At 33.9% G+C, this 10,295-nt stretch overlaps 5 pseudogenes; all 5 read left to right on the top strand.

Annotated features, from left to right (window-relative positions):
- Positions 1 to 3,601: 3,601 nt before the first annotated feature.
- LOC149552625 (5S ribosomal RNA) lies at positions 3,602 to 3,721 on the top strand (annotated as a pseudogene).
- Positions 3,722 to 4,293: 572 nt separating this feature from the next.
- LOC149552624 (5S ribosomal RNA) lies at positions 4,294 to 4,412 on the top strand (annotated as a pseudogene).
- Positions 4,413 to 4,997: 585 nt separating this feature from the next.
- Positions 4,998 to 5,116, top strand: LOC149552623 (5S ribosomal RNA; annotated as a pseudogene).
- A 598-nt stretch (positions 5,117 to 5,714) lies between these two features.
- Positions 5,715 to 5,833, top strand: LOC149552622 (5S ribosomal RNA; annotated as a pseudogene).
- Positions 5,834 to 6,431: 598 nt separating this feature from the next.
- Positions 6,432 to 6,550, top strand: LOC149552621 (5S ribosomal RNA; annotated as a pseudogene).
- Positions 6,551 to 10,295: the final 3,745 nt, after the last annotated feature.

Raw genomic sequence — 10,295 nt, 5'->3', positions numbered from 1 at the left:
CATTTAAGATTCTTGGATTTATAAAAATATGTTCTATGTGAATTTGATAGCCTATTTGGGACTTGAGGTTATCTCCTTAGCACGGTGGGAGTGGACCACTTAGGTACCATGCGGTCGGGTGGTAGTGTATTTTCCACTCTTATCATTTTGAGATTCATTGTGGTATCCTCGCTGATGAGTCCTTCATGATGGTGGATATGTATCCTTTTTCATTGATGATTACCATATGTTAGATGATGTTATCTTATGCTTTTATTTGCATGTTAGATTACTTCTACATATGATGTTGTATTTATTAGGAGTGACATTCCTACTATGTAATACCAATGATCTCTTCGGTGATTTGAAATGTTACACAGGGAGGGATGGCTAGGATCCACGATGGTCTAATGATGCTATTAACGGTTGGGAGGAACCGTGCACTTAGTTTATTATGTTTGATTTTTATGATGGATGTATATGACTTCTATGATGATGTATCATGTGTATCATGTGATTATCTCTACTTTGATGTATCATGGATTAGAATAGCATGATGTACCTTATTCTATGTATGTATATTCTTTTGAGCTTTTCATACCTTGTGACATGTACAGTGGATGATTGAGTATTTGAAATGTAATGTATAAACATTGGACTTATCATTATTATTTCATGTGGATGTTGTACTAAATGGATTCATGTATGTAATTCAACGTTAAAGGATCTTAAAGAATGTAATCTGTTATTTATGTTATGTTTATTTTCAGATGGACATTACTATTGCTTCTGTTATTGTGCATTAGTTATATGTGGTATTTGCTTTCAAAAAAAAAAATGCTACTAAACTTAGCGAAATTCTAAGTTAATTCTTTGGATCCCTTGGCGGGACATTACATATTCACATACACAAAGATCAAGATTGACCAAAAATTGACCAGATTTAACCACGATTAACTTGAGTTGACTAGTTTCAAATTTTTTTTAAAAATAATTAAACGAAATTATTTAATTAAATTCAGTACTTACTTCTAATTAATTAAACAAAGTTATTTAATTAAATGAGAAGCCATTCCTAATTAATTAAATGAAGTTATTTAATTAAATAAGAAAAGTGCTTTTAATTCATTAACGATTATTTAATTAAATAGAAAAAGTAATTATGAGAGCATATCTAATTTTATTAAATTAAATATCTCAACAAAATCTCTCTTAAGTTCAAAAAGGGAAATTTATAGTTCACTATTGATCAAAAATGAGTTAAATGAGTTAACTCCTTTTTCTACTCAAATTGAATCAGTTAACTCCTTATTTTAATCAAGTTTGACCAAAAGTTGACTAGATTTAACCACGGTTGACTTGAGTTGACTAGTTTCGAAAATAATTTTAAAATAATTAAATGAAATTATTTAATTAAATGGAGTACTTACTTCTAATTAATTAAACAAAGTTGTTTAATTAAATGAGAAGCCATTCCTAATTAATTAAATGAAGTTATTTAATTAAATAAGAAAAGTGTCTCTAAATAATTAAAGATTACTTAATTAAATAGAAAAAGTAATTATGAAAGCATATCTAATTTTATTAAATTAAATATCTCAACAAAATCTCTCTTCAGTTCAAAAAGGGAAATTTCCAGTTCACTATTGATCAAAAATGAGTTAAATCAGTTAACTCCTTTTTCTACTCAAATTGAATCAGTTAACTCTTTATTTTACTCAAATTAAATCTATTAACTCGCTTTAATTTAGAAATCTCCCTTTATGACTAAACTTCACCTTTAATCCTGACCATTGATTGAAATCGATCTCAACCGTTGATGAATTTCAAGAAAGTCTATTTAAGATACCCTCATCTCTTCATTTTGAAAGGTTGAACGAGAATTTGCATCGAATTGTTGCTGGAATTCATACTCACATTTGCTCATATTCACATACGCAAAGATCAAGTTTGACCAAAAGTTGACTAGATTTAACCACGGTTGACTTGAGTTGACTAGTTTCGAAAAGAATTTTGAAATAATTAAACGAAATTATTTAATTAAAGGGAGTACTTACTTCTAATTAATTAAACAAAGTTATTTAATTAAATGATAAGCCATTCCTAATTAATTAAATGAAGTTATTTAATTAAATAAAAAAAGTGTCTCTAATTAATTAAAGATTATTTAATTAAATAGAAAAAGTAATTATGAGAGCATATCTCATTTCATTAAATTAAATATCTCAACAAAATCTCTCTTCAGTTCAAAAAGGGAAATTTCCAGTTCACTATTGATCAAAAATGAGTTAAATCAGTTAACTCTTTTTTCTACTCAAATTGAATCAGTTAACTCCTTATTTTACTCGAATTAAATCTGTTAACTCCATTTAATTTGGAAATCTTCCTTTATGACTGAACTTCACCTTTAATGCTGACCGCTGATTGAAATCGATCTCAACCGTTGATGAATTCCAAGAAAGTCTATTTAAGAGACCCTCATCTCTTCATTTTGAAAGGTTGAACGAGAATTTGCATCGAATTGTTGCTCGAATTCATACTCACATTTGGTCATATTCACATACACAAAGATCAAGTTTGACCAAAAATTGACCAAATTTAACCACAATTGACTTGAGTTTACTAGTTTCGAAAAGAATTTTGAAATAATTAAACGAAATTATTTAATTAAATGGAGTACTTACTTCTAATTAATTAAACAAAGTTATTTAATTAAATGAGGAGCCATTCCTAATTAATTAAATTAAGTTATTTAATTAAATAAGAAAAGTGTCTCTAATTAATTATAGATTACTTAATTAAATAGAAAAAGTAATTATGAGAGCATATCTCATTTTATTAAATTAAATATCTCAACAAAATCTCTCTTCAGTTCAAAAAGGAAAATTTTCAGTTCACTATTGATCAAAAATGAGTTAAATCAGTTACCTCCTTTTTCTATTCAAATTGAATCAGTTAACTCCTTATTTTACTCAAATTAAATCTGTTAACTTTAATTAATTAAATAATAAAATTAATGACTATGTTTATTAATTAATTTATATTAATTAATTAATTTTTCATCGTTATATTTGTACTACTCTTTTAGTTCTCGGAGCCCATTTTCGATCGCGCGTCCTCGTTCCCCAATTCAACTTCATTTTGGGTCCCCAAGCCTACTTCTGACTCCGGGATAGGAACTTGCTACGTCTTTCTTCCTGTCTTGGACGAGTTGCATTCTAGATTACGGACACAATGTTAAAACGATATTCCTCAACAAAGTGATCCCCATGTGGCTGAAACAGTCGATACAATAACAATGCATTCTTATAATGGACAGAAGCTTATACGTTACAACTCACGGTATTCGAAAACTTCTGAGGGTCGTAACTTTTCAACCCCCACCTCCGTTCTTCTTGAAATTCTTGACAACGTAGATTCATTAGGAGATGTTATCCTTGTTTCTTCCTATTGGCGCCTTCTGAGTGCCCCATAAGGCGTATTCTTAATGTCAGAGTGCTCTTTACTTGCTCGTGCATTCTGGGTGCCTCATAAGCCACATTTAGAGTGCTAGATAAGGTGCATCCCAGATGAGGTGCAACCTGATGCATGCCCTAAGGTGAGGACACAACAATTTCATGTCGGGTGCGATCATACCAGCGTTAGTGCACCGAATCCCATCAGAACTCCGTAGTTAAGTGCGGTTGGGCCGGAGTAGTACTGGGATGGGTGACCTCCCTGGGAAGTCCCAGTGTTCCACCCTTCCTTTACTTCTTGGACCGTGTCATCATTATATTTGCACTACTCTTTTAGTTCTCGGAGCCCATTTTCGATCGCGCGTCCCCGTTCCCCAATTCAACTTCATTTTGGGTCCCCAAGCCTACTTCCGACTCCGGGATAGGAACTTGCTGCATCTTTCTTCTTGTCTCGGACATGTTAAAACGATGTTCCTCAACAAAGTGATCCCCATGTGGCTGAAACAGTCGATACAATAACAATGCATTCTTATGATTGACAGAAGCTTATAGGTTACAACTCATGGCATTCCAAAACTTTTGAGGGTCGTAACTTTTCACCCCCCACCTTTGTTCTTCTTGAAATTCTCAAAAACGTGGATTCAGTAGGAGATGTTATCCCCGTGGAAACTCACGCCTTTCTTCTTATTGGTGCCTTCTGAGTGCCCCATAAGGCGCATTCTTAATGTCAGGGTGATCTTTACTTTCTCGTGCATTCTAGGTGCCCCATAAGGCACGTTCAGAGTGTTGGATAAGGTGCATCCCAGATGAGGTGCAACCCGATGCATGTCCTAAGGTGAGGACACAATAGTTTCATGTCGGGTGTGATCATACTAGCGTTAGTGCACTGGATCCCATCAGAACTACGTAGCTAAGCATGCTTGGGTCAGAGTAGTACTGGGATGGGTGACCTCCCGGGAAGTCCCGATGTTGCGCCCTTCCTTTACTTAGACCATGTCATCATTATATTTGCACTACTCTTTTAGTTCTCGGAGCCCATTTTCAATCGCCCGTCCCCGTTCCCCAATTCAACTTCATTTTGGGTCTCCAAGCCTACTTTCGACTCTGAGATAGGAACTTGTTGCGTCTTTCTTCCTGTCCTGGACGAGTTGTATTCTAGACGACAGACACGATGTTCCTCAACAAAGTGATCCCTGTGTGGCTGAAACAGTCGATACAATAACAATGCGTTCTTATGATGGACAGAAGCTTATACGTTACAACTCATGGTATTCAAAAACTTTCGAGGGTCATAACTTTTCACCCCCCCACCTCTGTTCTTCTTGAAATTCTCGACAACGTGGATTCATTAGGAGATGTTATCCCCGTGGAAACTCGCCCCTTTCTTCCTATTAGCGCCTTCTGAGTGCCCCATAAGGCGTATTCTTAATGTCAGAGTGCTCTTTACTTGCTCGTGTATTCTAGGTGCTGCATAAGCCATGTTCAGAGTGCTGGATAAGGTGCATCCCAGATGAGGTGCAACCTGATGCATGCCCTAAGGTGAGGATGCAATAGTTTCATGTCGGGTGCGATCATACCAGCGTTAGTGCACCGGATCCCATTAGAACTTCGCAGTTAAGCGTGCTTGGGCCGGAGTAGTACTGGGATGGGTGACCTCCTGGGAAGTCTCAGTGTTGCACCCTTCTTTTACTTCTTAGACCGTGTCGTCGTTATATTTGCACTACTCTTTTAGTTCTCAGAGCCCATTTTCGATCGCGTGTCCCCGTTCCCCAATTCAACTTCATTTTGGGTCCCCAGGCCTACTTCCGACTCCGGGATAGGAACTTGCTGCGTCTTTCTTCCTGTCCCGGATGAGTTGCATTCTAGATGACGGACACGATGTTAAAATGATGTTCCTCAACAAAGTGATCCCCGTGTGGCTGAAACAGTCGATACAATAACAATGCGTTCTTATGATTGACAGAAGCTTATACATTACAACTCATGGTATTCGAAAACTTTCGAGGGTCATAACTTTTCATCCCCCACCTCCGTTCTTCTTGAAATTCTCGACAACTTGGATTCATTAGGAGATGTTATCCCTGTGGAAACTCGAGCCTTTCTTCCTATTGGTGCCTTTTGAGTGCCCCATAAGGCGCATTCTTAATGTCGGAGTACTCTTTACTTGCTCGTGCATTCTAGGTGCCCCATAAGGCATGTTTGGAATGCTGGATAAGGTGCATCCCAGATGATGTGCAACCCGATGCATGCCCTAAGCTGAGGATGCAACAATTTCATGTTAGGTGCGATAATACTAGCGTTAGTGCATCGGATCCCATCAGAACTCCGCAGTTAAGCGCGCTTGGGCCGGAGTAGTACTGGGATGGGTGACCTCTCAGGAAGTCCCGGTGTTGCACCCTTCTTTTACTTCTTAGACCGTGTCGTCATTATATTTGCACTACTCTTTTAGTTCTCGGAGCCCATTTTCGATCACGCGTCCCCGTTCCCCAATTCAACTTCATTTTGGGTCCCCAAGCCTACTTCCGACTCTGGGATAGGAACTTGTTGCATCTTTCTTCCTATCTCGGACGAGTTGCATTCTACATGACGGACATGATGTTAAAACGATGTTCCTCAACAAAGTGATCCCCATGTGGCTGAAACAGTCGATACAATAACAATGTGTTCATATGATGGACAAAAGCTTATACGTTACAACTCATGGTATTCGAAAACTTTTGAGGGTCGTAACTTTTCACCCCCCACCTCCGTTCTTTTTGAAATTCTCAACAACATGGATTCATTAGGAGATGTTATCCCCGTGGAAACCCGCGCCTTTCTTCCTATTGGTGCCTTCTGAGTGCCCCATAAGGCACATTCTTAATGTTGGAGTGCTCTTTACTTTCTCGTGCATTTTGGGTGCCCCATAAGGCACGTTTGGAGTGCTGGATAAGGTGCATCCCAGATGAGGTGCAACCCGATGCATGCCCTAAGGTGAGAACGCAACAGTTTCATGTCGGGTGCGATCATACCAGCATTAGTGCACCGAATCCCATCAAAACTCCGCAGTTAAGTGCGCTTGGGCTGGAGTAGTACTGGGATGGGTAACCTCCCGGGAAGTCCCGGTGTTGCGCCCTTCTTTTACTTCTTAAACCGTGTCATCATTATATTTGGACTACTCTTTTAGTTCTCAGAGCCCATTTTCGATCGCGCGTCCCCGTTCCCAATTTCCACTTCATTTTGGGTCCCCAAGCCTACTTCCAACTCCGGGATAGGAACTTGCTACGTCTCTCTTCCTGTCCCGGACGAGTTGCATCCTAGATGATGGACACGATGTTAAAATGATGTTCCTCAACAAAGTGATCCCCGTGTGGTTGAAACAGTCAATACAATAACAATGCGTTCTTATGATTGACAGAAGCTTATACGTTACAACTCATCGTATTCGAAAACTTCTGAGGGTCGTAACTTTTCACCCCCACCTCTGTTCATCTTGAAATTCTCGACAATGTGGATTCATTATGAGATGTTATCCACGTGGAAACTCACGCCTTTCTTCCTATTGGTGCCTTCTGAGTGCCCCATAAGGCGCATTCTTGATGTCGGAGTGCTCTTTACTTGCTCATGCATTCTGGGTGCCCCATAAGGCATATTCGGAGTGTTGTATAAGGTGCATCCATTTAATTAAATAACTTTGTTTAATTAATTAGAAGTAAGTACTCCATTTATTTAAATAATTTCATATTCACATTTTATTAATTGTTGCTGGAATTCATACTCACATTTGCTTATATTCACATACGCAAAGATCAAATTTGACCAAAAGTTGACCAAATTTAACCACGGTTGACTTGAGTTGACTAGTTTCGAAAAGAATTTTTAAATAATTAAACGAAATCATTTAATTAAATGGAGTACTGACTTCTAGTTAATTAAACAAAGTTATTTAATTAAATGAGAAGCCATTCCTAATTAATTAAATGAAGTTATTTAATTAAATAAGAAAAGTGTCTCTAATTAATTAAAGATTATTTAATTAAATAGAAAAAGTAATTACGAGAGCATATGTCATTTTATTAAATTAAATATCTCAACAAAATCTCTCTTCAGTTCAAAAAAGGAAATTTCCAGTTCACTATTGATAAAAAATGAGTTAAATCAGTTAACTCCTTTTTCTACTCAAATTGAATCAGTTAACTCTTTGTTTTACTCAAATTATATCTATTAACTCCCTTTAATTTGGAAATCTCCCTTTATGACTGAACTTCACCTTCAATCCTGATCATTGATTGAAATCGATCTCAACCGTTGATGAAGTCAAAGAAAATCTATTTAAGAGACCCTCATCTCTTCAGTTTGAAAGGTTGAATGAGAACTTGAATCGAATTGTTGCTAGAATTCATACTCACATTTGCTCATATTCACATACGCAAAGATCAAGTTCGACCAAAAGTTAACCAGATTTAACCACGATTGACTTGAGTTGACTAGTTTCGAAAAGAATTTTGAAATAATTAAACGAAATTATTTAATTAAATGGAGTGCTTACTTCTAATTAATTAAACAAAGTTATTTAATTAAATGAGAAGCCATTCCTAATTAATTAAATGAAGTTATTTAATTAAATAAGAAAAGTGTCTCTAATTAATTAAAAATTATTTAATCAATTAGAAAAAGTAATTATGAGAGCATATCTAATTTTATTAAATTAAATATCTCAAAAAAATCTCTCTTCAGTTCAAAAAGAGAAATTTCCAGTTCACTATTGATCAAAAATGAGTTAAATCAGTTAACTCCTTTTCCTACTCAAATTGAATCAATTAACTTCTTATTTTACTCAAATTAAATCTGTTAACTCCCTTTAATTTGGAAATCTCCCTTTATTAAATAACTAAATTACTTATTTTCACTACTCTTTTAGTTCTCGGAGCCAATTAACTTAATTATTAAATTAAATTAATAATTTAAGAGATTAATTAAATAAATTTTTTTAATTAATTAGAAATTTCCCTTTTAATTAATTTGAGTAAATTCACATTTTATTTAATTATTAACGGTTAAATAATTAACCGTGGTTAAAGAGATAAGTTGATTGACTTAACTCATTAACCGTTGAGATATGCTCATTAATGGCTAAATATTAATTATGTTTAATTTTATTTAATTAATAATTAATTTAAATAATTTAATAATTATGATTGTTAATTTACTCTCTATTAATAATTATTTAAGTTGAGATATGCTCGTTTTATTATTTTATTAATAGTTGACTTGAGTTGACTAGTTTTGAAAAGAATTTTGAAATAATTAAATTAAATTATTTAATTAAATGGATTACTTACTTTTAATTAATTAAACAGAGTTATTTAATTAAATAAGAAAAGTCTCTCTAATTAATTAAAGATTATTTAATTAAATAGAAAAAGTAATTATGAGAGCATATCTTATTTTATTAAATTAAATATCTCAACAAAATATTTCTTCAGTTCAAAAAGGGAAATGTTCAGTTCACTATTGATAAAAAATGAGTTAAATGAGTTAACTCTTTTCTCTAATCAAATTGAATCAGTTAACCCCTTACTTTACTCAAATTAAATCTATTAACTCCCTTTAATTTGGAAATCTCCTTTTATGACTGAACTTCACCTTTAATCCTGACCTTTGATTGAAATCGATCTCAACCATTGATGAATTCTAGGAAAGTCTATTTAAGAGACCCTCATCTCTTCATTTTGAAAGGTTGAATGAGAATTTGCATCGAATTGTTGCTGGAATTCATACTCACATTTTCTCATATTCACATACGCAAATATCAAGTTTGACCAAAAGTTGACCAGATTTAACCACGGTTGACCTAAGTTGACTAGTTTCAAATTTTTTTTTGAAATAATTAAACAAAATTATTTAATTAAATGGATTACTTACTTCTAATTAATTAAACAAAGTTATTTAATTAAATGGGAAGTCATTCCTGATTAATTAAATGAAGTTATTGAATTAAATAAGAAAAGTGTCTCTAATTAATTAAATATTATTTAATTAAAAAAAAAAAGTAATTATGAGAGCATATCTCATTTTATTAAATTAAATATCTCAACAAAATCTCTCTTCAGTTCAAAAAGAAAAATTTTCAGTTCACTATTGATGTAATGCCCTGCCAAGGGATCCAAAAAATTTTACTAAATTTGCCAAACAATTTTTTTTTTTAAACATGAAAGATAAAACCATTCATAACATTTGCGGAAGCAATAGCAACAATTCAAATGAAAATAAATATAACATATATACATAACATGATACATTCTTTAAAGACCCCTTAACATTGTATCACATCTAAATTAACTATTCATCTAACATCCCATCCTTATGAAATAACAATGATACATCCAATGTACTTAAACAATATACAAGTGTCTTTTTTGTAATTATTTTTTAGTTTAGCTCAATCATCCACTGTACATATCACAGGGTATGAAAAGCTTAAAAGAATAAACATCCAAGTAAATAAAGTACATCATCATCATCTAATATTAATCCATGATGCAATAACATAAATGAAACCACATATCATACATGATACATCATCACAAAAGATATAAACATTCATCACAAAAGATAACCATATATCACAAACATAAATAACTAAGTGCACGGTTCCTCCCAACCGTAGATAGCATCATTAGATCATCGTGGATCCTAGCCATCCTTTCGTGCATAACATTCCAAAGCATCGAAAAGATCATCAGTATTAACATAGTAGAAATGTCACTCTTAAAACATCCTACTAACATGCAAAATAAAGCATAATAAATCATCAACTAACATATGCAAAGTAAAGCAAAATTATCAATATAAGAAACATACTAGTAAATACATCCATCA

Source organism: Cupressus sempervirens, chromosome 6, assembly GCF_028749045.1.
Source record: "Cupressus sempervirens isolate cs-2001-9-10 chromosome 6, ASM2874904v1, whole genome shotgun sequence".
NCBI classification, from domain to species: Eukaryota; Viridiplantae; Streptophyta; class Pinopsida; order Cupressales; family Cupressaceae; genus Cupressus; species Cupressus sempervirens.
The sequence above is the reverse complement of the archived record's forward strand: the minus strand, read 5'-3'. Positions and strand labels throughout refer to the sequence as shown.